The sequence below is a fragment of the Lepidochelys olivacea genome (assembly GCF_965140295.1).
Source record: "Lepidochelys olivacea isolate rLepOli2 genome assembly, chromosome: 2".
NCBI classification, from domain to species: domain Eukaryota; kingdom Metazoa; phylum Chordata; order Testudines; family Cheloniidae; genus Lepidochelys; species Lepidochelys olivacea.
In genome coordinates, this window is record NC_140412.1 from 192,050,940 (window position 1) to 192,077,382 (window position 26,443).

Here is a 26,443-nt window from a genome sequence, read left to right on the forward strand (position 1 = left end):
CTCTACGCACAACTGTAATAGAAATAATAAGTATACTAAAATAATAAGAGAACCCAATTTTCTCCTTGCCCCAAATTATCCTTCCCACAGACATTAAATAAAATAAGCAAGCAAGCAAGAAGCTGTCCTATAAAAATGAAGCTAACCGTATTATTTCCTGAAGGCTATTAATAAACAAATAAATGCAGGAAAAGGTAAATTTAGTTTTCTGAACTGTAGAAAGGAGTTCTAAGCAAAGAGCTGATACTTGTCTCTCTGAGGAATTTTCATCAGTCTTTGTCTAAAAATATGAAACACATGAATATTTATTGGAATTTTATCTTTTTTTAAATGTGGAATTAGAATTGGTGGTGTTTTTTGTGAATGCAAAGTAATAAAGTAATTGGGTCATTATCAGTTTGTCGACTTTTCTTGTTTTCCCCATTTTAATGCTTTGTACTATTCAAATATCCTAATCATCCATTTTGAATAGATAAAAATGTATTTTGGACAGACACAAAAGCATTATTCTTTAGCCCACTAGTTTCCCCAACAGAAGAAGAAAAGTAATCAAATGCCAAATTCCTATTACGACAATGTATTGCTCTCTCAGTGGAAGCTCGGTTATAATGAGGGAAGGAGAAGGTATAAAGTGGTATTGAAAGCTTGCTATAGTTAACTGTTAGCAATTTGTGACCCGGGATGGCTTTTGGCATAAATGAGTCAGGGTGCTGTTCTTCATCTCCACTTCAGCTATTAGGACGGGTTTTCTTTTACTCACCCCAGTAGGAAGAAAACATAGAATTGCCAAGTGTCTCTCACCTCATGTGACCCTCAAATCTGCAGTTCTGCCCCATCTGCTCATTCCCATTGGATTCTCACATATCCCGCTAGGGCTATAAGGAGTCATGGATTCATAGGTTTTTCAGGCCAGCAGGGATGTTTATGATCATCTAGTCTGGATAACACAGGCCATAGAATTTTCACCAAATGATTCCTGCGGTAAGCCCATAACATCTGTCTGAGCTATACCATATCATTTAGAAAGACATCCAGTCATGATTTAAAGACTTCACATGATGGAGAATCTGCCATGTCTTCAGATGAGTTGTTCCAGTGGTAAATTACATCATTGTTAAAAATGTGCCCCTTATTTGCAGTCTGAATTTCTCTAGCTCCTACTTGTAAGCTTGTTTATGCCTTTGTCTGCTAGATTAAAGAGTCAGAAATCCTTATCCCATGTGTAGGTATTTGTAGACCATGATGAACTCACCTCTTAACCTTCTTTTGGATAAATTAAGTGTTCGGAGGTTCTTTAATGTCTCATGTTAAGGAAGCTTTTCCAGACCTTGCTCCATTCTTGTAGCTGTTTTTTGAACCCTCTCCAGTTCGTTAATAGCCTTTTTGAAATGGACACAGTATTCAAGGAATGGTCTCAGTACTACTGTATACAGAAGTAATTCTACCTCCCTACTTGATATTTATACAGCAGGGCTTCCCCTGCAATGTCTCTTACGGTCACCGCAGGGCCACTTTGTCAGGATGCCTCTGCTCTCTCAATTCCCCCACTGTCTTCCAGCCAGCATGAGGCAGTTCTCAGCAAAGGAGAGAGAGCACAGAGTTTCACAGTGGTGGTTAGCACTTTATTTCCTGAATAGACTTCATGGGAAATTCCTAACAGCAAAGGAAGCTAGTAAGTAACTGAAAGTAAAAGGAAGAAACAGGATATCATAGGGATTGAAGCAGAAGGGAAAATTCTGGGGCTTGAAGGTCAATGAGCAGGGCACCGGTTAAGGTGAAACAGCCGATTACAGAGAGTTTGAGGATTCTTTGGCTTTTTAAAAATTCAAATGAATACAAAATAAAGCACCTAGATAAACATAAAACACCCTCTGCACTGGATGCCTGTCCTGTAAATTAAACACATGCAAAATAATAAACCCTCTATCCCGAGGACAGGTTTCAGCCCACAGCTCAACAGTCTGAGAAACCAGAGAATCTTCCCCAGATATGCTAACAAACCTGTGTTTTGGCAAGCCAAGGATGGAGCGAGTTCCAGTGTTGAGGATGCCTGCAGCTGCTGCTGCTGCTGCTTCATACTGAGCGAGCTCCGAGTGAGCGTGCTCTACTGATCACACCACGGGCATATGAAATGGGTGGGGAGGCAATCTCTCACATAACCAGGTTCCAAAACACATGGAGTCGTATTTTTAAGAGTCCATCAAGAACAGTCAAGTTCAGGTTTTCGGAAGAGCTCATCTTCCAATTAGGGAGCAAAATTTACACTTGCACCGCTATCTGGCAAAAAGAAAAGGAGTACTTGTGGCACCTTAGAGACTAACCAATTTATTTGAGCATAAGCTTTCATGAACTACAGCTCACTTCATCGGATGCTGTAGCTCACAAAAGCTTATGCTCAAATAAATTGGTTAGTCTCTAAGGTGCCACAAGTACTCCTTTTCTTTTTGCGGATACAGACTAACACGGTTGCTACTCTGAAACTGCTATCTAGGTATTTGTCAATTTGATTCCAGGTTGGCTTTCAAATCCCTAATTTGGGTTTTATAGTTGGTTATTATTAAATGTTCTTTTATCACCCTAGCAACTCTGCCAACTTGAAATCTCGCTTGTCTTCCTCCCACTGACATGGAAATGTCAGTTCACTGCTCTATTTATCATTCCTGTTTGGATGGTCTCCCAGGATGTGTTCTCTGGAAACCAGCCAGGTCAGCCTGAGATGCTACAGCTGTTAAAATCGAAATGGATACTAACTAAAGTTCTCTTACCTTATACTGGTCTTACAGAAGGCCCATGCAGTGGGCTTAATTCTGAACTCTTAGGGATGAAATCTACCCATGTTTCTGGCTTGGTGCACCAGAGGTGACGTGGCTGAGGAGGGGTACATTTGCATCCCCTATATGCAGTACAAAGGGTTTCTGCCTCATCCCTCTATAGTGCTAGTACACAGGCTATGATTAGAATAGGCCAGGCACAGGGCAAGGGAGGGCCCACTGGGTTCATGTGTCCACAGATCTCTTGGCCCCCAAAGCCCGTGTAAGTGAACCAGAGGGATTGCAGCTGCTGGAATAGAAGCTCCAGGAGGTAACTGGACATGTAGCAGTCCTGCTCACTGGCCCGTCATGGATCTCACAAAATATGTTGCCTTTCTTAAAGCCCCAGATCCTGCAGTCATGTGAATCTCTGATGTTCATTAAAAATGTAAGTGTGTAGTCCTCATGGTTGTGGAGGAAAACTAAACCCTAAAGACTCAGAAAGCAAATAAAAAGAACTCTTAATTTAGTATTTTAAAAATAGCTCATGTTTTTAAAGCTAATCTCTTGATTTGGGTGTGGGGGGGCGGGAAGTCACTCAACCAAACTTTTCACAGGTGTTGTTAATTGTGTGTTCCACATTTTCTGGGTGCCCACCTTGAGATATTGACGTCTGATCTGCAGAAGTGCTGAGTGCTCACAGCTGCAATTGAAGTCAATGGGAATTGTGCTTTGACGGTATATGTAAAAAAATCAGGTCCCAGGTATCCCAAAATTAGTGGATACTTCTGACCTTAATTTCTTTATCTGTAAAATGGGCATAATAGATTTTCATCTCACAGGCATGTTGTGAAAATAATTCATGAATATCTGTGAAGTGCTCAGATACTCTAGCGATGAGCACCATAGAAAAGCCCAAGAGGAAATTAATAATTCTGTCTTCAGAGCAGGGTTTGAATAGTGTGCGGTAAATAAGGCCTGGGACCACACATAGAACAATGAGGATAAAATAAAATATCAAATAGCAGCTCAGTCAGGGAGCACCGTCCATTCTGTGCACTGAATGAGGCCAAAGTCCTCTATGTAATTAAAGACTGTTTCATAATACATTCACACCCGGAAGCAAAATTAAGGTTGCACAGGCGACTGTAATTCTTGATTTAGCACCCTTAATAATGTTCTTTTAATATAGTGCTCTCTCGTGCTCTCTCTGTGTAATATAAAATATGTATGGCAGTGATATGTAATTACAGTTTCCAATAACACAATCAAACTTTTGGTTTTGACTGTTTTATTTAGTATGCTCCTATCTTATTTCCTTTTGGATGGGGAAAATGTTAAATTGACATCATATAAAATAGAAAACCTGGTATGAAAATAACCAGAAATTTGCAGCCTTAGCTATATTGGCCCTTGAGAAAGAGGACAAGGGAGATGATAATGCCATTCACTACAAAGCAGAGCAAAGTGAACATCAGAGCTCTCCTGACAAAACACTGTGCTTTCTGTACAAAAAGTGCTGACATTGGAAAGCCTGGAAGCTTGTGTATCTGTGGAGGCAATATGAGGATTACATTATCTACCTTGCCCGCTATTATTAGATGTCTCTAATGTCCAAAAGCAAAAGTAAGGGGAAGCAGGGCAGGTAGTAGAGAGCCTCCTAATTCCACAACTTCCAATTCGTATTGGGAGCTGCCTTTTCTTATCAGGGAGCAGAATGTCATTTTGATTTTTCCTCCTCCTGAACCCAGGCAAAACTTCTGAAGTAAAAATATTCACCCCCTATTTAAAATGTTTTTGTTCTGAGTAAAAGGGATTTTTGAAATTTGTAGCAAGTTAATTTCAGATGAATTCGAATACATTATGGCAGGTGTTTTCAAAATTTTTCATAGTGTGGGTTACATCTTAATAGACAATTGACTTGTCTGCCCTCTTATCCATGAATCTGCTGATCTTTTCCTCTCACATTTGTGCTACATAACACACCTGTGACAAGTACAGCAATTGCTTAAAAGGAAAAGTAATATGAGGAAAGCATTTGTGTATTTTCAGCGGTTTTAAATATGATTTAGCAGCTGGAAAAGTGAGCTCTTTGCTAAACTGTGGTTCCCCCATCTCTTCATGTCATCATCCGTTGTTGGATGGCTGCTTGATTAAACATCATAACTCAGTTCTGGTATTTAATTCATTTTTGAAGGCTATGGTAGAGTGCACAGCAGCCCAGCAGAATTTAGCGTTTGTCATCTCACTGTTACCTTGTAGTTTGCCCCATCAGCTTGTTGCATCTACATATTGTGTCTCATCTTATAATCTATACCTCTTTAGATCAGGTAGCTTCTCATTGATATATCCCTGTTGATAGCCTTGCACCCATTCTGGATCAGGGCCTCTAAGCACTACTACAATACAAATAAAGAATAACCTCATCACTTACCAATTTTAGGACCATCCTAAAGTTGTAACAGCTGGCTCATTCAACTCAAGGTTTCTGACTATGCTTAAAGTTGACCTGGCTTGAGGAAAATAGCAAAGCTCTAGAGTCTACATAAAGATTGCTGTTACTTTTATTGTTACATGCACACTTAGCACATCAGTATATAGGTATGTCTCCTGTGACCCTCCCCTATGTTGTATGTCATGGGTCTCTACTGGATGGAATGCCATATCTGAACAAGTGTGTGTAATTGTCACTCTGCAGTGGCTGAAGTCTACAGAGGATATAAGCCCTCATAATTGTGCATTGGATACTGCAAGTAGTTATTGAGGTTTTCTTGAAGTTACTTTTCTCTGTCCAGAGCCATGTTTTAAATTTAACTTTGAATAGGATAAAAGCTTCCTCATATGTTGTCTTCTCTTTCTAAATACAGTAGCACCCCAGGGGTTCTGGAAAAAAATTGTATAGTGGGGGTGCTGAGAGCCACACAACCAAATTGTAAACCCTGTATATAATGGAAGCTAGGGGGTGTGGCAGCATCCCCTGCACCCCTAATTCCAGGACCTACGGTAGAAGCTCAGAGTTCCAAACACCTCGGGAATGAAGGCTGTTCGTAACTCTGAACAAAATATGATCATTGTTCTTTCAAAAGTTTACAAGTGAACATTTTGACTTAATACAGCTTTGAAATGTTACTACGCAGAAGAAAAATGCTGCTTTTTACCATCTTAATTTAAATGGGATAAACACAGAAACAGTTTCCTTTCTTTGTCAAATCTTTTTTTTTTTAAACTTTCCATTAATTTTTTTTTAGTAGTTTAGGTTTAACACAGTACTGTGTTGTATTTGCCTTTTTGGAGGGGGGGGGGTGTCTCTGCTCTTGCTTGATTCCGTAATTCCAGTTCCAAATGAGGTGTGTGGTTGACTGGTCAGTTTGTAACTCTAGTGTTTGTAATTCTGAGGTTCTACTGTACTGATTTTATGCAGTTATGCTGCAGGCTGCTACCAACTTTTGGATCTCACTAGGTCATAAAACCCCACAGTAATCCAGGTGAGGAAGTGATTAATGTTCTGCCCTGGAGATCGGAACCAAAGCCAGCCTTGCCCAGTAATGTGGAGCATGGGGGGAATGAAAGAGGAGGAAACAGGCTTCTGAGGCTGCTGCCCTGGCCAAACATTCTGGGGTGTGAGGGTGGTCTAGACTGTGGGCTGAGCAGTGTGAGGAGGAAACACAAATCTGGAGAGAGAGCTTGAGTTGAACTCTAAAAATCCAACTGTTATTTATTTGCTCTAAATATCCAACTCTAAATATCCAACTGTTATTTATTTGCATTGGTGTGCACGTAGAGGCCCCCAAGCAGGATTAGGGTCCTATAATGAGAGGTGCTGTGCAAACATGATCCCTACTCCCAATATCTTACATGTAATTTACAGAGCTGGCTTTAAAAAATAAACCTATTTTGTGAAAAAATTACAGTTATTTTTGCTAGGAAGTGTTAAAATGTTTGGTATTTTTCAATATTTTTGTGAATTATAAAATGTTGAAAATGTTATTAAATTTTTTCTTTTACTGAAAACCTTGTTTCAAACAAAGGAAAAGTATGAAAACCTTTTTTTTGTAAAGTGTAATTTTTTTTAAATACATGAATGTTGTGTAGAAAAATAAAATAAAAAATTTCAATCACGTTGACGAATTCTCATGACATATTTTTTAAGTCAGTTGTTGAAGAAAATCCTTTTCATCTGAATTTTTTTGACCACCTTTGAAACAAAACACACACGTGAGTGACAAACGGAAAGGGAATGGAAGAACAAAGCTAAGGATGACAAGATAGCAGTTTGTCTGTTTGACAACCTTGTTGTTCAAAATAATCGTGTTTTTTGGAAAATAAATAAATTAAATCAATTATTCCAGACTGCTGGCTGACCTAGCCATTATTTGGTTAGCTGGTTTTGTTTTGTTTTGTTGGCATGATAGTGGAGCTGGGCCCTGTAGAGGAGAGACTGTAGTGGCTTCACATTTTAACTTATTGTGGGTGTTCTGTGGATAAGCAGAAGAGTGGGAGTAGTGTAGAAACGGCTTTTCAAAGCTAGCATTGCTCTCAGAATGAAAGAGGGGCTAGGAAATGCAATCAAAAATTGCACACAGATAAGTAGGGAGGGGTGAAGTTGTGTGAGTGAGGACACACACCTTGAAGGCTGGGGACAAGATGTAATAGAAAATGGAAAGCTAGTGGAGGGATTCATGGAGGGACAGTCAGAGCAATGGGCCAGGAAAATAATCCTTCCCTGTTTATGATTGGTTTTTCCTCTTTGGAAGGAAGTTACTTATCGTCCTTTCCATGGTTTAGTATTTTTGTCTTTTCCCCCCTTTGTAAGATTCACATCGAAGTCACATTTTAGATTCACTGATTTTATGTATCAATACCAAATTATCCAAACTTTGAAATACATGCTGTTCTTTTTAAGATGACCTACATTTCTTCAACCCTGATATCAAATCTGTATAGCACTGTATGTCAGAATGAAGGGAAAGAACCTGAAGAAGACTTTATGTAAAAATATTGATGGTACTCTATTGCGTATCTCATCCCATAAGTGAATAGCTTCTATTTAATGGAGAACGCTAAAACTTAAGCTAGTTTTTTATTTCTCATCCCCTGAGAAAGTTCAAATAATTTCGTTTTTGCTGACTTCAAAAATGGCTTATTGCTTTTGGGCACTCTTGCTAAATTACTCTAAACAGCAGTGGAGATTTCAAATTAACCTTTAAAACAAAAGCCTTCAAACTGATTTAGGAAATCTGGGACCCCTAGGGGCAGAGGCATTAAAATGTAGAACCCTTGTGATTAATGGAATGTAATCATATTTAGAGCAAAACATCTGTTTCTGTTAATTTACAAAAGGATATTTAAGGATTTTTACTCTTCAAATCTTGTCCTGTCCTTACCCTACACTACCTGTGTCATAACTCCATAAACTGTTTTCACCCAGATTATCTGGGGACACTTCCTCAGGACGGAGATGGGACAAAACAACATAAATAGAACAGAAAGAGAGGGAGTTGCAGGCTGCAGGAGTCATAAAATGTGACCACCTTAAGACTCCAATTGATGGTCTCTCTTCAAAGCTCAACTATCAGGAGGTCATGCTTTGCAAAGTCCTATGAAAGGGTAAACACAAATTGCAGAGATTGATGATGGCCAAGCAGACAGAGACAAGGTGGCTTTTGGGGGAAAGGGAGTTGAATCCCCAGCTTTCTAAGAGCCAGGGATCTGAGTCACTTGATGGCTATTGATTGTGTATTTGAACTAACTATATCCTCCTTTTGGTTTGCTATGCAGGGCTGACCTTACCATGAGGTGAACTGAGGCGGCCGCCTCAGGTGCCAGGCTGTGGGTGGGGGTGGGGGTGGGGTGCCACTAGGACCCAGAGTGTAGAAAATTGTGTCTGCTGCTGGTGCATATGTATTCTCTCTGCTCTAGATACACAGAGACGGTGGAGTGCTGTGCTGGAGGAAGGAGGGCACAAGAGACATAACAGGCAGGCAGGAGAAAAGGTGAGAGGGAATAACAGAAAGCAGCAGGAGCTGCAGGGAGAGAGAGGAGGAGGAGCCTCTTATGTACCTCTCTAGCACCCCCAGGAGCCTGGACTGATTAACACCGGCTTCTTAGGGAGCTTCCTGTTTCCTGCTGCTTCCCTGAACTCACTTAAGGAGAACAGGCAGTCAACTGAATTAGTAGGAGCAGGTGAGGTCCCTAAAACGCTGATCTCTTCCCTCACTCAGGCCCTGCTACCAGTCTGCTTATTTGTCCCCTTCAATTGAGTGTTGAGAGCCACTATAGCTGGAACAGAACAGCAGTCATGTGTGAAAGAAGAAAACATGCATTTTTTCTGGGACAGCATTTTCTGGGGCAGCATTCAGAAAAAGAAAGAAAGCAAAGGAAGCTTTTCTATTTAAGCAGGAAGGAGCTCTCCTGAGATACGTAGACACAAATGTTCACGGTGAGCCTTCTGGCCCCAGTGAGGATGTGAGTGGTGAGGAGATGCCTGATCTTCCAGTTAGTCAGAGTGCAGGTGACCTGGCAGCTACTGCAGCATCCATATCTCCATCTCAAATGGATGTAACCATGCACATTCCTGAAGAAAATTGTAGATCAGAGAAGAGTGTGGTGGAGGTGCAAGGAACAGCTGCTGCTGAGTTTAGTTCCTTAAATCTAGATGATCCAGGACTGTGGACCCAGTTGAGCAGTAGCCTGAGGGAGTTCCTTGTACTGCATGGGCCACAGCAAGTGAAAAACTTCATGTTTCCCAAAGACAATGAAAATAGAAGTTTCTATCCAACACATTACCTGGCGTGAAATCCCCAATGGTGATAAAGTGGAGAGGCCATGACTTATGTACTCAAAAACCCAGAATGCTGCATACTATTTTTATTGCAAACTCTTCCAGTCTAATGATCCAGGCACATTGGGTTCTACAGGAACAAAGGACTGGAAAAATCTGGCTAGAAATCTGACATGCCATGAGAAGGCAGCAAATCACCAGAGAGCATTCCACAGGTGGAAAGAGCTTGAGACGAGACTAAGGTTAAAGGTCACCATAGATGATCAGCATCAAGAGAAGATTGCATCAGAGTCTCTTTACTGGCAAAATGTTCTCAAAAGGCTCATTGCATTGAGAGAATGCTTGCTGCCCAAAACCTAGCACTGTGTGGCACTTCAGATCAGCTGTATGTGCCAAACGATGGAAACTTAAAACCTGGATTTGTGCTGGAAATGGCCCAACTTGGTTATCATACACATTGTAAGGAGAGTGATCACTTTAGATAAACTATTACCAGCAGGAGAGTGGGGTGGAGGGGAGGTATTTTTTCATGCTTTGTGTGTATAAAAAGATCTTCTACACTTTCCACAGTATGCATCTGATGAAGTGAGCTGTAGCTCACGAAAGCTTATGCTCAAATAAATTGGTTAGTCTCTAAGGTGCCACAAGTACTCCTTTTCTTCCTTAAGATTGTGGAGCTGATGGCTGAGTTTGATGCTGTTCACCAGGATTATCTAAGAAGAGTCACCACCCAAGAAATGTACACACCCCACTACCTTGGAAAAACAATTCAAAATAAGATCATACAGTTACTGGCAACAAAAGTCAAACAGAAGATTGTGGCAGATCTGAAGTCAGCAAGATATTACTCTGTTATTCTGGACTGCACACCTGACATCAGCCATTTGGAACAAATGACTTTAATGGTGCATTTTGTAACAACAACAGAACCTAGTGAAAATGCCCCTGCAATGGTGACTGTCAAAGAGCATTTTCTGGAATTTATTGACATTGATGATACTACAGGAGCTGGTATGAGAAATGTGCTTCTTAAAAAGCTGGAAGATACGGGAATTGCGATAGCTGACATGAGAGGTCAGGGCTATGATAATGGTGCCAACATGAGAGAAAAGAACAGAGTAGTACAGACACGGATCTGAGAGTTAAACTCTCGAGCTCTTTTTGTCCCATGCAGTTCTCATTCATTGAACTTGGTGGTCAGTGATGCAGCATCAGCTTCTAGTGAGGCTGCTGAATTTTTTAATGTAATTCAAAGCAGCTATGTATTTTTTTCTGCATCCACTCATTGATGGGCAATTTTTGAAGCAACATATGGGAACATCTTCTCTGACACTGAAACCACTGAGTGCCACACGATGAGAAAGTCGAGTGGAGGGGATAAAGCCTATCAAACACCAAATTGGGAAGATAGATGATGCCATAGTTGCCATTATGGAAGATAATGCTATGACAGGAACTGTTCGTGGGAGAACAGTGGCAGAGGGAAATGGAATCACCAGAAACATACATAACTTTAAATTTCTATGTGGCTTAGTGTTGTGGCATGACATACTGTTTGAAATAACCATTGTAAGCAAGAGACTCCAAGGTGTTGACCTTGATATATCTGGAGCATTGGAACAACTGGACAAAGCAAAGTCATACCTAGTCTTACCGGTCAGATGAAGGATTTCAAAATGTTCTGAAGAGTGCACAGAAGTTGGCAGAGGAACTTCACACTGAACCTATTTTCCCACCCATTCAAGAATACAAGAGTCACTGAAGAAGAAGACATTTTGATTGCAAGGCATGGGATAATCCCATAAGATAGCCCAAACAACAATTCAAAGTTGAATTCTTTAACCAGGTGCTAGATTGTGCAATATAGTCAGTTGAAGAACATTTCATGCAGCTCAAGGATCACAGCAGTATATTTGGGATGTTGTATGATATTCAAAACCCCTCACTATACCTGAAGAAGACCTACACCAGCAATGCAGGGCAGTAGAGACAGTGTTGACACATGATGACATGCGCAATATTGATGCGAGTGATTTAGTGATGAACTGAAAGTCCTTTCAAGATACATTTCAGCAGGATCAACTCCAAAGACTGTTCTGGAATATATGTGCACAAATACGATGACCACCCTCTTTCCAAATGCTTTTGTTGCTCTGTGCATACGTCTAACGCTTCCTGTGCTGACAAAGGAGGTGCTGTTGTCATGATGAATAGGTCGGAATATGAACAAGAGGCTGCTCGGCAGCTCTCCAGCACCACTTTCTACAAGCCATTACCCTCTGATCCCACTGAGGGTTACCAAAAGAAACTATAGCATTTGCTCAAGAAACTCCCTGAAAAAGCACAAGAACAAATCCGCACAGACACACTCCTGGAACCCCGACCTGGGGTATTCTATCTGCTACCTAAGATCCATAAACCTGGAAATCCTGGACACCCCATCATCTCAGGCATTGGCACCCTGACAGCAGGATTGTCTGGCTATGTAGACTCCCTCCTTAGGCCCTACTCTACCAGCACTCCCAGCTATCATCGAGACACCACTGGCTTCCTGAGGAAACTACAATCCATCGGTGATCTTCCTGAAAACATCATTCTGGCCACTATGGATGTAGAAGCCCTCTACACCAACATTCCACACAAAGATGGACTACAAGCCGGCAGGAACAGTATCCCCGATAATGTCACGGCAAACCTGCTGGCTGAACTTTGTGACTTTGTCCTCACCCATAACTATTTCACATTTGGGGACAATGTATACCTTCAAATCAGCGGCACTGCTATGGGTACCCGCATGGCCCCACAGTATGCCAACATTTTTATAGTGACTTAGAAAAATACTTCCTCAGCTCTCGTCCCCTAATGCCCCTACTCTACTTGCACTACATTGACGACATCTTCATCATCTGGACCCATGGAAAAGAAGCCCTTGAGGAATTCCACCATGATTTCCACAATTTCCATCCCACCATCAACCTCAGCCTGGTCCAGTCCACACAAGAGATCCACTTCCTGGACACTACGGCGCTAATAAGCGATGGTCACATAAACACCACCCTATACTAGAAACCTACTGACTGCTATTCCTATCTACATGCCTCCAGCTTTCACCCAGTCCACACCACACGATCCATCGTCTACAGCCAAGCTCTACGATACAACCGCATTTGCTCCAACCCCTCAAACAGAGACAAACATCTACAAGATCTCTATCAAGCATTCTTACAACTACAATACCCACCTGCTGAAGTGAAGAAACAAATTGACAGAGCCAGAAGAGTACCCAGAAGTAATCCACTACAGGACAGGCCCAACAAAGATAATAACAGAACGCCACTAGCCATCACCTTCAGCCCCCCTCTCCAATGCATCATCAAGGATCTACAACCTATCCTGAAGGACGACCCATCGCTCTCACAAATCTTGGGAGACAGGCCAGTCCTTGCCTACAGACAGCCCCCCAACCTGAAGCAAATACTCAGCAGCAACCACACACCACACAACAGAACCACTAACCCAGGAACCTATCCTTCCAACAAAGCCCATTGCCAACTGTGTCCACATATCTATTCAGGGGACACCATCATAGGTCCTAATCACATAGCCACACTATCAGAGGCTCGTTCACCTGCACATCTACCAATGTGATATATGCCATGAATGCCCCTCTGTGCCAGCAATGCCCCTCTGCCATGTACATTGGTCAAACTGGACAGTCTCTACGTAAAAGAATAAATGGACACAAATCAGATGTCAAGAATTATAACATTCATAAACCAGTCTGAGAACACTTCAGTCTCTCTGGTCACTCGATTACAGACCTAAAGGTCGCAATATTAAAACAAAAAGACTTCAAAAACAGACTCCAACGAGAGATTGCTGAATTGGAATTAATTTGCAAACTGGATACAATTAACTTAGGCTTGAATAGAGACTGGGAATGGATGGAGAGGCTGGTCGGCCTTGCAACCATTTCAATAGAGCATGAGCTGGCCTAGACTGTGGACCTTCAGCAGGAAGCAGTTCAAATTTTTGCAACCAAGAAGGCCCGGAAAGCACCACTTTGATTATTCAAACAGATAAAAATGTCAGTGTTTACTATGTAGACAAGAAAACTTTCAAATGCCTGAACAGCAAATGTAAGTTAAGTGTTACTTAACATTTTTGAACAAGGCATTTTAAGTTGTTAGTTCTCCTTTATTGGGGTAAGTAGCAGAGCAGTACCATGAGAAGAGTAGAACAGGAAGAAGGCAGAATTGAGACCTTTCAAAGTTTTGGCCCAAGTGAGGGGACATCGGGGCGTCATTCGAGCTCCTTGCCTCAGGTGCCAAAATGTTGTGGGCCCGGCCTGTTGCTATGGCATTGTTTTGTTATATTTTCTTAAAGATTATTATTGCCATACCCACTCATTACTAATGAAACAGGTTTGGGCATATTATACCATAATACACATACAAATCTCTATCTGAAAGAGAGGGAGAATCTATTTATTAAAGAGGAAGTGATTGTCATAGACCTGGTAGTGTCTCATACTATTAGTCAAAGACACTGCTCATAAATCACAGCTGTTCCAACCCACGGGCCATGAGAAAACACATGTAACAGAGTGACATTATGAACTTATGTTCATCCCATCGTGCACTTGTGCATCTGTTATGTAGTTGGGAATTTCTTACTAGGAATTAGGAGGAGACATAGGTGAGCATTGATATCTAACTGATCACAAGTGTGGAATTATTAACAAGGGAGACATTAAAGTAGTTGAGCATTAGCATCACCATGATTGAACCCATGTACAGTAACTTGATGTAGGCTCATACTACTATGCCTACCATTCATGTACTGGCCACAGAGTGGTGCTAGAATCTGGACTTGTTTCCTCTTCTTGGTTTAAGGGTTTTTCTTTTCGTTTGTAGGCAATTTTGGTTTCATTGATCTTTTACCCAGATGGCAGAATCACTAATGATAAGTGAGAGAGATCTTGGATAATAAATTGTCATGAAATCTCTTTATGTCATGCTTTATGTCATGAACTATTGTTCACTTGTTTAGTGTTTTGTATTTTAGGGTCTCAGTATTTGAATAGCCAAGGTGACTGACATTGAAAAATCAACAACGTTGTCTAACAGAAACAATAACTTTCTGCTCTAAGGATAGCTGATAAATGTGGTATTTTAGCAGGGTTGACAAATGCTGACTTTTTAATGGTAACCTCTATAAGTGTATTCTATTCTATATAAACTATCATAAAATATTTATTATAAAAGCAAAGAAATGCTGATTGTGGCACAAATAGCATAAATGAACAAGCATCTCACACATTTTCTAAGTACTTATATGGCAGGATAGGCAACTTTAAGTAGAAGGCTACAAAATCCACTAAAACTCTTTGGCTGGCCATACATTTTTCGTTTAAAGGCTCCAGGATGCAGCGGAAGAGGTTGCAGGTGAGGAAGATGCCCTGGGGCATTTCACCTGTCTGCTGCTGCTGTGAGAACATGCACCAGAGTAGCAAATCCTGCACTGACACCATCATGCCACACACTGCATCACATATACCTGCCCGCCCACGTTTGACTCCACAATCTCCAGGAAGGTGGATGAGCCTGCACCCCCCAACTCTGCTCCTGTCCTAGTTTGGTATTTCCTGGGTGCTGTCCAGCTATGGTGACCAGGTGTCCTGTTTTTAAAGGGACAGTCCCGTTTTTGGGGACTTTTTCTTCTATAGGCGTCTATTACCCCTCACCTCCTGTCCCATTTTTTCACAGTTGCTATCTGGTCACCCTATGTCCAGCAGGGCCATCTAGGGTAAGCCCACTGCAACCGGGAAGCTGTTGCCTCCTGCTTTTACTCCAGCAGGTGTCAGCGAGCAGGCTTCTCTCCTCTTCCAGGTGATGAGAAGAGCCACCTCTCGCCCCCTTTCACCATCTTCTGCTCCACGCTGACAGAGCCTCTTGCCCCTTCCCTCATGCCAGGCACTTGCAGAGGTGCTACTTCTCCTCCATCGCCTCTTCCCCAGTTCTTGGTGCTAGCAGAGCCACCTCCTCTCAAGCTCAGATTTGGAACAAAATAATCCTTCCTTGTTTATGATCATTTTTTTCTCTTTGGAAGGAAGTTACTTATCGTCCTTTCCATGGTTTAGTATTTTTGTCTTTTCCCCCCCCTTTGTAAGATTTGCAACACCAAAGTCTCATTTTCAAAAGTGATTTAGGCACTGAGGAGTCAAAAATCTCATTGACAGTCAATGGGATTTAGGCTGCCAAGTGCCTAAAGCAGTTAGACCCTGCAACGCTGAGTGTAGCTAATACCGTTAAAAATCTGGGCTGAGAAGTTTATCTCTGTCTGTTTACTCTCTGAAAGACACTGGAGAATTCTTTGCCATCGAGCCTATGCAGGGGCCAATCCTCAGCTGGTATAAATTGTCATAGTGCTATGGAGGTCAATAATATCGGTGTCCCATAGTATCAGCAAAGTTACAGAACAGTATGAGCAGTTATTTCATTAGGCCATAAAGTAGCTAACTTCTAACCCAATTTTCTTGAACTGCTTCTCATCAGAAAAAGGAATTCTGATAAACATTTTAAATATTTGCTGACAGGACTTTGTTTATGAAGTCTCACTTTTAAATTGAATGCAAATAAGTGGCTAATGGCAGCAACTCGTGTTATTCTTAGATCTGCTTGACAGGCAAGTTGACAGAAACCTCAGCTAGCCCCACGCTTCCTCATCACATTCAGTATCCTGCTGGGGAACCTCAGTCACTTGTCTTCATAGGAATGGGCCAATTAATGTCTGATCTCTTTCCTTTCTCAGAGAAAATGGCTGATGCAGGCAGGGGGAAATTTTAACATTTAAACCTTCTCAGACAAGAAGTTATAAAAAAGAACAGAAATACAATATTAACTTGCCTCAAAATAAAAAAAAAATTACTTTTTGGGGGCGTGATGGACTTTTTTTGATCACTAATATATTCAGCTTGTATTGGAGTCATGGTGCTATTTTCATTACACGACACTCTTGTAGAAAGCAGAATCTCTAGTTCAGTGCTCCCTGGTGGCTGAGCATTTGGTTCATTCGGACACTCACCTGTTGTCCATGTCAGAGGAAGCTTTTCTACCTGCTTTTAATTAGACCGTAATGTGGCAATCCCTGGGTGCGCCCACAACTGCTGACTTCACAAGGAGTTACAAAGGCACATGGATTGCTGGATCAGGCCTTAGCTCTGAGTAAAAGATAAGCACTGTCTCTCACCCCGTGCTTGTGTCAGGCTGTGATAAAGATCTCCCCCCTTCCCCTCCATTCAGGAAAGCACTCAGGCATGTACTTAAATTGCACTAAGTGCTTTCCTGAATTAGGATCCAGCTGAGTTCTCCAGTCTAAAGAGAGAGAATTTTGGTGTGGTATTAAATGTACTAGAATTTAGATTCTTCGTAGAAGGCACTTTTCCTTCAAGGGAAATTGCTCAGCAGGCAGTGAATACAGTTCACATTTTGAGGCATAAAATGTCTCTGATTTATAAGGTGGTGTAAAAGCTACTACAGTGTTTTGGACAATGACAGTGGAATATTGTGAGGTTTTTTTGTTGTTTAATAAGGGCCTCTTGTCTGAACAGATCACCCAGAGTCGATTGCCTCAGAAATGCTTTCTCGCCCTGCAGCTGAGCATGTGTCTTTCTGTTTTTCTTTCCTTGCCAAGGACCATTTCTCTGTATCTATCCCCAGCTCTGTTGCGTCTTTCTCATCTGCCAGAGACTCTAATCAGTTCTTTGGTCCTCTACTCACTTTAAGGCCATTACTCCTGTGCTCACGCCTTTTCTTCCTATTTCAAGCAGTCTCTTCTCCTCCAGGCCCCTGTCTTTTGTCTGGACTTTCTCTCCACAGCTGCAATCACCACTCTTCATTAATTTGCACCTTACTGCCTGATACTGCCTCTCAAAATTACAACCTACTAGTAGGGTTCCTATTGCTTACTCCTTACTGATGCTCTGTCTCCTCCTTCTATTTTCACATAACTCATCCCACTGGCTACTGGAGAGGGTGAGCGATGTTACTCAAATAACCCCAGCTTTCTTGCATCCAGCCATATAATGCACTGCAGTAACTGGATCTCGTATCTGAAAAGGTTTGATTGCATCTTTAAGGCTTGACCTAATCCAGAGTTCTGCTGACAAATCATTTCTACTTTACTTGTTTCTTCTATTATGACAGCTTCTTGGCTTCCAATTATAAGTCTTTTTAAGATAGTAACATTATAATAATTGTCTTGAGAAGTGAAGTTATTTTTGCATTTGTTTATAGCGCCATGGTGATTCCATTGCTCAGCCTGATTTGTGACTGTTTTCAGTGCAATATAGAGGGCTAAATTCTGATCCCATTTACACTGATATTAAATGTGGAGTAAATCCATTGACTTCAGTGCCCTAACTCCGGATTTACATCTGAGCTTTACTATTTCTAAAAAAATTAATTGCCTGCAGCTTAGTCTTAATGAAAACTTACAGGGACGATTCTACCATTTCAGAGTTCTGAACTGAATAGTAGTTTTCAACTAAAAGGGTTATTTTGGAATTCTTTGCAGAGTTAACCAATGTTTCTTAGTTCCCAAGATCAGCACTACAAACAATATGCAAAAATATTTGTACACAACAATTACTTGAGGAAGTTATATCCTGAAAGAGTATGACATTTTGGCTGTGTTAATTCCCCTAAATGTCCTGTATTTGTTTTTTGCAGTGTTGTAGCCGTGTTGGTCCCAGGATATTAGAGAGACAAGGTGGGTGAGGTAATATCTTTTATTGAACCAGCTTCTGTTGGTGAGAGAGACAAGCTTTCTAGCTTACACAGAGCTCTTCTTCAGGTCTGGGAAAGGTACTCAGTGTCACAGCTAAATATAAGGTGGAACAGATTGTTTAGCATAAGTAGTTATTTGTTTCATCCTTATGCTGAAGGTTTCCTTAATGTAATTATTTTCTTCAGTAGGTTTAATGTAACATAGACCAGCTATATTCTTCATGGTATAAAAACCTACTCAGATAAACCCTCAGAATTTTGTAATGAGAAGTACAGGAGAAAATATGCCTTCTTGAGGGTGGAGTGCGGGGGTTGGGGTGGGGGTTAGAGTAGCCTGGAATCTTTGTGGAGCTTATGTTTTATCCTCCTGTTGCTCTAGAAACATCTGCATGGGGTGTGAGGCCCCTGTGGGCCTCTCTATGATGCACCCTTAGCCTCCCATGCTGCCACAGGTTTTGCCACCTACCTCTTTGAGGGGGGCTAGTAGGTGTGGAGCTTGGAGCAACATTAAGTTTCAAGTGGATTCCGCTAGGTCTTTAGAAGATCCTGCCATGAAGAGCGGCTTCACTTTCCCCAGTATGCCTTAACTCCATTGTAATCGTGTGAGAGGGCTTCTTCTGTTGACTCTAGGGAGAGAGGGAGAATGTAGCAGGGGATTCGGTACCTTGCCCCTTTTTTGCCGGTTTTTGCTTGACTCTGCCCATATAAAGAGCGGGAAGCACTGAGCCCCCACTTACTACATATTAAGAGAACCAAAATAGTCTTGCAACCTCGGTATTGTCAAAGAGTAGGCCACAGCTTTCTTGTGAAGAGAGAGACACAATGGGTTTTATTCTTTGATCATTGCATGGATTAACAATAGTGGGAGCAGCCCATATAAATCCTACTGCGTTATCAAGATAAGAGGCTCCCTTTGAGTTTGTTCTTCTGTTTAGCTTCCACCATCTTGGTTGCGTCTATTCGGAAGGAGACGCAGCCAAGATGGCGGAAGTCGAACAGAAGAAGAAACAGACCTTTAGGAAATTCACCTACAGAGGTGTTGATCTGGATCAGCTCCTTGATATGTCCTACGAGCAGCTGATGCAGCTGTACAGTGCTCGCCAGCGCAGGCGTCTGAACCGCGGCCTGCGTCGTACGCAGCATTCCCTACTGAAGCGCCTTCGCAAGGCCAAGAAGGAGGCCCCTCCCATGGAGAAGCCAGAGGTAGTCAAAACTCACCTGCACGACATGATCATCCTCCCCGAGATGGTGAGCATTGTTGGCAATGTTGGCGTATACAGCATTGTTGGCGTATACAACGACAAAACCTTCAACCAGGTGGAAATCAAGCCCGAGATGATTGGCCACTACCTGGGTGAGTTGTCCATCACTTACAAGCCAGTGAAACACGGCAGACCTGGTATCAGTGCCACCCAATCATCTAGGTTCATTCCTCTGAAGTAAATGATGCTTCGGGGAAATGTTTCCCTTTGAGTTTGTTTAGCTAAGAATCCGATGCAAATAATGAACTTTCATATTCCATGAAAAATAAGGTTGTCCGCTCTGAACATCCCTGAACCAAAGTCGATTTGAAATCTGTATCAACGTTCTACAGCTTGCACCTGTCCTTAATGGAATGCAATGAAAGTAACATTTCCACATACTGTTTTGAGTGTGGATAAGTACCAGATGATACAGGGGAAAAAAAATCACTAAACAAACTATTAAAGTGCAGAATTTCAGAATGTTCTCTGGTGGTCCAATCGCATCTAAAAGCCAGTGATAGGCATGTGGTTGAAACCATGAGGCATACTTTGAAAATATGCTTCTCAGAGTGCTTTGCTTATCACATTGAGACAACTGTACATATCAGTCACCTTTTGTCTTACATTTTCAGTTCTGTACCTTCAAAAAAAATAACCCCAATCTCATAGAAGTCTTAGTTCACCTGCCATCAAGTCATTCTTTTGTGTCAAAAAAATTATAACCTCCCTCATTAATGAGCTTATTCCTTATCACTTGAAAAAGTTAATTTCTATTGTCTTTGTCTAAAAATAGTGCAAGCCTGCTTTGAAATTTTGGAAAATGTATAAATGTAATAATTTAAAAATAGGCTTTGAAAATTCATTTTCTCTTTTGGCAATGTTGGTTGCCATGGAGTTCAAGTAATAGGTTGTGATGTTTAACACTGAATTAATTACTACTTCTCACTCACAGAGAACATCTAATTATACATATTCATGAAGAACTGTGTTTGGCGTTCCTCAGGGAGAAAATATCCCTTTTTTTAATAAAGTCTATACATACATTTGGGACTGGAATGGGTCTGATGCATGCATATCTTTCTATAACACTTTTTTAGGTGTTAAATTGTTTCCATAGTGTGTTTAACAAAGTGTGTAGTTTTAAAATTAATCTATCTTAGCTGAACTGGTTTGTGTTATGGTCACTTACAATTAACAGAATTGAAATTGTCCATCCTTTAAAAATATTCCTATATATGTATATATGTGTAAACCTTCTGCCAGGTGGAGCCAGCAGCAACAAGGGCTGGGTTCAGTGTCTAGGGGTTCCTTTTCAACAATACAACACAAAACCATCTTGAGCCCCCACCCAGTGACCTGGGACAATTACATACCACCCTCTGGGCACCTCTAAGAGGCAATACTTCCCCTCTTGCAAGCACAGAGTCTGAGTGTAGCAAAAACTTAATAAAAGGAGGGAAGTAACTCAGCATTAAATTGGGAAAACACCACAACTAGGGTTCATAAACATAAACCATGAGCAAAAGACCCACCCCCAAGAATGTTGGGCAGTGTCCTTTTCCCCTCAGGGTCTTAAGTCCAGCAACCCAAAAGTCCCTTTAACCTCCTGTCCCTTCTCTGCACCCCACTCACAGTTGCTGTCCTTGGCCAGTGCAGCCAAAAGGTTCATCCGCAGAGTTCACCTCCCACCCTGGGTGGAAGTGGGGGTAAGGAGGCACCTTACACGCTCTGCTGCTTGGGCACTCTTTCGTTGTCCCGCCAGCCGATTGCCACGCCTCTGCGGGGCTCTGCTCTGGCCCTCTCTGTCAGCCCGCCACTTGCCAAGATGTCTTCAGGGCTCACCATCGAACATAGCTCTCAGTGATTTCAGCTGTTAGTGGGGGAGCCTCACTGCTGGTGCACACTGGGTGGTCTCTTGCAATAGAGACACTGTCCCAAAGTAGTTCTAATACCTAGACCTAGGTATCAGAGCTCTCAGGTCCAGATTTTCAGCTTGATTTATGTCAGTTGGGTATTTGACTCGCAGTTCTGCAAGTAAGTTATTGTATATTTGCTAGTTCTGCAAAGCTTTACAGTCCTGAAACCTTTAATTTAATGAGTAGTTTATAATCAGACCTGGCACTGAAAGCTATTCATCTAATAAGTAAGTCTCCAATTTAGGAAAGCATATCTATGCTGCAACTGCACTGACCCAGAGCTTGGACCCACAGGCCCAGAACCCTGCAGGGCTGGAGGGTCTGAGTTTGAGTGAAGCCAGGACCCAGGGTCCGAGCCCTATTTCTTTGCAGTGTGGCCACAGCCCCACTTGACTCAAGTCCTTGGAGTCATCCACAAGTATCCCACAATTCCATGGGACAACTTCCTTGATCCTCTCTATCCCAACAATCTGCAACCCTCTCTATTGAAAATGGAAGCCTCCCTCCACCCCACCCGACCTGGCCAACAGCAGCAGCTCAGGTCAGTATTAACCCATAAAATATAATGTAGATGCTCAAGCCCGGGGTTCCCTAATATGAGTCAGCTGACTTGAGGCTCTAGGCTGAAATGCCGCCCCTGGCATTGTGCCGCCCCACGCACATGCTTGCTCTGCTGGTGTTTGGAGCCGGTCCTGCTTGAGTCCCACTAACCCTGGGCTTAAATTGCAGTATAGACATACCTTAAAGAGTTGCATGATCTGGCTCTTCATCTTACTCTGTGAAACTATCCCAGAAGATACAGCCAAAATAGTCCTGATTAGTCATGGCTTTCATTTTAGTTTTGTTTTGAAACACGATCTTAAATTAAAGTGAAGATTTTTAACAAATGTCCTGATGATTGCAGTACTTTTGCACATGACTATCTTATGCAAATAGGATCTGATCTTCTGCCATTGAAGTTTATAGCAAAGTGCCGATTGACCTCAGTGGTACAAGAGCAAGTCGATGATGAGTCTGTTTCCCCCTCAGTAAAAATACGGTTGTCTCCCATTGGCATTAATGGGACTTACACATGTATGTCAAGGGGAGAATGTGGTCCCTTACCCTTTTTATCTCAGCTGATAAGACATTTTTAGGTTTTTTTTTAAAAGAAAATGGTTATTTTAGAAACTATTCTTTCTTTGATTGCCATGTACTGTCTGTATAACATTCTACTGGTAATGTTAATATCAAATTCATCCAGGGATTTGGTGGAGATAAGCTGGAAACAGTTCTAGACAAAACTGAAGTAAATTATTTGAATCCGTTTGATAAACATTGCCCATGGAGAGATTTTGTGAAAACCAAAGGGATTGAGTATTGCTGTAATTAACTAGGAATGATGAGATTTGAAATCTCTGGTGAATTTTCTGCCATCAGCAGTGTGTTCCCCTTCCTAATAATGATAAGCTGTACTATCTTTTTTTATATTAAAAGTCATAATAGTGAATAAACAAAGGCAGGGATTTCATGAATGTCTGAACTTTTTCTATCTGTCCACACTCAGTCTTTCAAATTCTGTCCATTGATGTGTATCTCTTCAAGTTAATGAGATCTGCATTACCCATGCCTGTACATCCAAGGACAGAATTTGGACAATCTTTTTTTCTTTCTTTATCTTCCTGCACCCCCAGGTGCATAGGGCGGCCACCAGTTTCTACCATTTATTTCAGTCTTGTGCTGGTCTGTTCAGGCTTCTGAGTGTCATGTCAATGGATTTGACTTCTTTCTCTATTGTTCTGCATAATGTTTCTCTAGGTTTGCCCTCTTTTTCTTTTTCCAGGTAGTGTCCCTATTATCACTTGCTATGGAAGTCATGTTGGTAACATCCTTAAAGCATGTCCCAAATATGTCCATCATCATCATCTTACCATGTTTGATGCATTAGGTTGGTTTGCTCTCCTTAAAATTTCTGATGTTGAAATAAATTATTTTAGATGAATTCAGAAAATCTTTTGCAAGCATTTACTTCAGAATGAGTTCATCTTCTTAACAATTTCTGTTATAGATTTCCATGATGCTGCTCCATAAAAGACAGACATGATGCTGGTGTAAAATGTTCACGTTTTAGTATCCGTGCCAGTCATGCTATTTTTCCAAATCTTTTCAAGTTTATGAAAGTTGTTTGCTTGCCTTTAGTTGTCTCTACAAACCATTGGCTGATGTTGTCACCATCTCTGATGGCACATCTGGCATTAGCATATAGATCCTTGATGATTCTAATTATTTTTCTTCGTATTTCTTGGTATGCCATAATTTTCAAAAGACTGTTTCTGCGTACACTGTCAAAAGCCTTCTGGAAATCAATAAAATGTATCACAATGGGCTCTTGCCACTCTACACTTTGTTCTATAATATGTCTGAGAACAACAATATGGTTTTCATGTAATCTCAGTGGTCTAAAACCTCCTTGTTCCTCTCTAAATTGGAAATCTGTTTTTTTCTTGATACATTCTGGGATAATGTTGCACATGATGCTTCCAGGCATTGAGAGTAATGTGATTTCTTTCCAGTTACTGCCGTTGGTAAGGTCACCCTTCTTTAGCAATTGTACTTTAAGGTCTGTTTTCCTCTGGGTTGGGAATTTAGACAATAGCACATCTGGATTATGCTAATTTTCTGTGATTTTATATTTGAATATAAAATTAGTGTGTTTAGAATATAGGGAGAGATCATCCTTTAACTTTGCCACTTTTAAAATTAATAGGTCAGCTAATTAGGTTCTCAGAAGCTAAGGTGATGGAGACTATACAGATTTTAGATAGACCGATAGTTTTTGGTCAGAAAGAGAACTAAAGTTGCCAGTGGGATTTGGAAGTCTAAACTTCTCACTTACCAATCACGTTAAAGGTCGGTGGTGGTGCTAAGCATAAAGAAACTAAACAATTGTTTAGGGCCCCGAGCATCTCAAGGGCCCCCTGATTTAGTATTATTCTCCCCCCCTCTCCCCCGCCCCAAAATACTGTTAATCTTATTTAATGTGGACATTTTAACAAGTGTATTAGTATGTGGTGTTAGTAACTTGAATATGTCTGGCTGGAGCTAGCTCTTCTGTGTTTTTTACAAGCATTGAGCCTGAAGGGCGGGGAAAATTACAGCAATAAAGAGGAATGTGGCGGGGGAAGGGAGTGGAAAACCTGGCTGTGTCTGTGGATTTGCACTTTCATGGTTCTCTCACCTGGCCTAGCAACTGGCATTTGATAAAGACGGTGTTTCAAAAATATAGTGCCTGGCCCACAGGTGTTTGAAATAGCATTTGCCAGCTAGCATCAGCCAGCTGGTTTTGCTAATTCCCCATAAGAGAGAAGCGAAAGAAAGAGATTCTCCAATCTTCCTCCACAGACTATCGCCAATTTTCTCCTTGTTTCCAACAGATTCTCTGCTTTCCTACCCAACATTGGAAGAGGATGTTAGCTGGAATTCAGCTGAGGTCAGAGGGCCAGATTCTGATTTGGATTACATCAGTGTAAATCTGGAGTTAAAGGAGTTCCTCCAGATTTACACTAGTGTAACTGAAATCAGAATCTCGTCTGGTGAGTATGACGTCTGTTGGAAGTTCATTAATTCTCATTATCTTTACCTCCTGGTCCTGTACCAGTTTGGACAATGGAGGAGGTGGTACAGAGAGTGAGGCTTTGCTCTTGTGCTGTCAGGGCTGTAGCATTATCACCAATTTTCTGTGGCTGTCACAAGCCGCACTAACACACTGTTGCCTTTCAGGCCCTGTTGCTTTGCTGTGGCAGTGGACATGGCAGTAACATGCACAAAAGCCTCTGTTTGTGCTCTGATTCATGGTAACACTCTGCGAGGAGTTAGAACAGTAGCAGCATGACCATTACATTTCTCCCTTGTGGGTTTTATCTGTTTTTATTATAACACCTGCCAAAATGTCCGATAGCTTTCTCCTAGTCTTGGAGGCTGTGCAAGTGCGCTGAGGAGAGGAAACTTCAGGAAGTTATTGTACATTATATACAAGTGTGACTAGAGGCAATGGTAAGGTTTTGTTGGTAGCTGTTGATGCAGTGCAGTAATTGTGCGGTAGTGCTCGGACAATAATGGCAGCTATTGTGCTCTATCCAGAGCTCTAGGAAGGATCACTGATGCCTTCAACGGTCTGAAGAGGTGAAGCCACTAAGACTCCATCCATACTACAGCTCTTCTCGGAGTTTATAACTAGTTCGTGTCATGATTGTTATCCACACAGCCCAAAGTTAAAATAATCAGTAGCTAACTGTATTTTGCCCCTGCCAGAGACTCAGGCTTCCAGTTTGCCTCCCTGTAGCCAGTTTGAAACATTGTTTTTTGTGGTATGGACAGGTGCTTGTGTAACTGATTTGGCCAGTCCCCTTCGTCCCAGCTTTCTCAGTGGTAGCCGGACACCCGAGAGTACACTGCACCATATGCTGCTGGTGCAGCTCTGGGTTCATAATCCAAAATATATAATATAAAAATCAATATAATATTGTTACCCTTTTTGACCTGAGCAATTAGCCAAACCAGGTTGTTTCCACTAGGTGGAGAAATTGTTGATGTTGTGAGGTATTTCTTTGATGCAATCCTGTTTATTTACAAAGAATGTACAGTTTTTTCAACTTTATGCTCTTTATATTTAACATTTGAAGCACAGGATAGTACAATCACCCAAGACAATAAAACATCCTAAACACAATGTCCCTCACTAGCTCACCCTTCCCGTGGGAATCCTTGAGGGACCATCTATGTCCCGTCAGGCAGGCAGGCAAGGTCCTCCAACCCCTTGCTAGCCTGCTGCTGCAGCAGCTTCCCTCATCTTAATCTGGTGCAAAATGTCACTCTTCTCCCACTTTCCCCCTGTGAGTCCCGTTGTCAACTTCTGCTGGGGTCACCTGCTTCTTTTGTTCTACCTCTTGGTAATTGTCCGCTGCTCTCAAGTTTCCCTTCCTCC

General features: G+C 41.6%; 1 protein-coding gene and 1 pseudogene across 4 annotated transcripts in view; both read left to right on the forward strand.

Moving 5' to 3' along the window:
• Window positions 1-26,443, forward strand: part of CPNE4 (copine 4) — a 333,548-nt gene that overhangs the window by 122,278 nt on the left and 184,827 nt on the right. The window lies entirely within an intron of this gene.
• Window positions 19,294-19,779, forward strand: LOC311516124 (small ribosomal subunit protein uS19 pseudogene; annotated as a pseudogene). The gene has a single exon. The product of its transcript is annotated as a small ribosomal subunit protein uS19 pseudogene (transcript).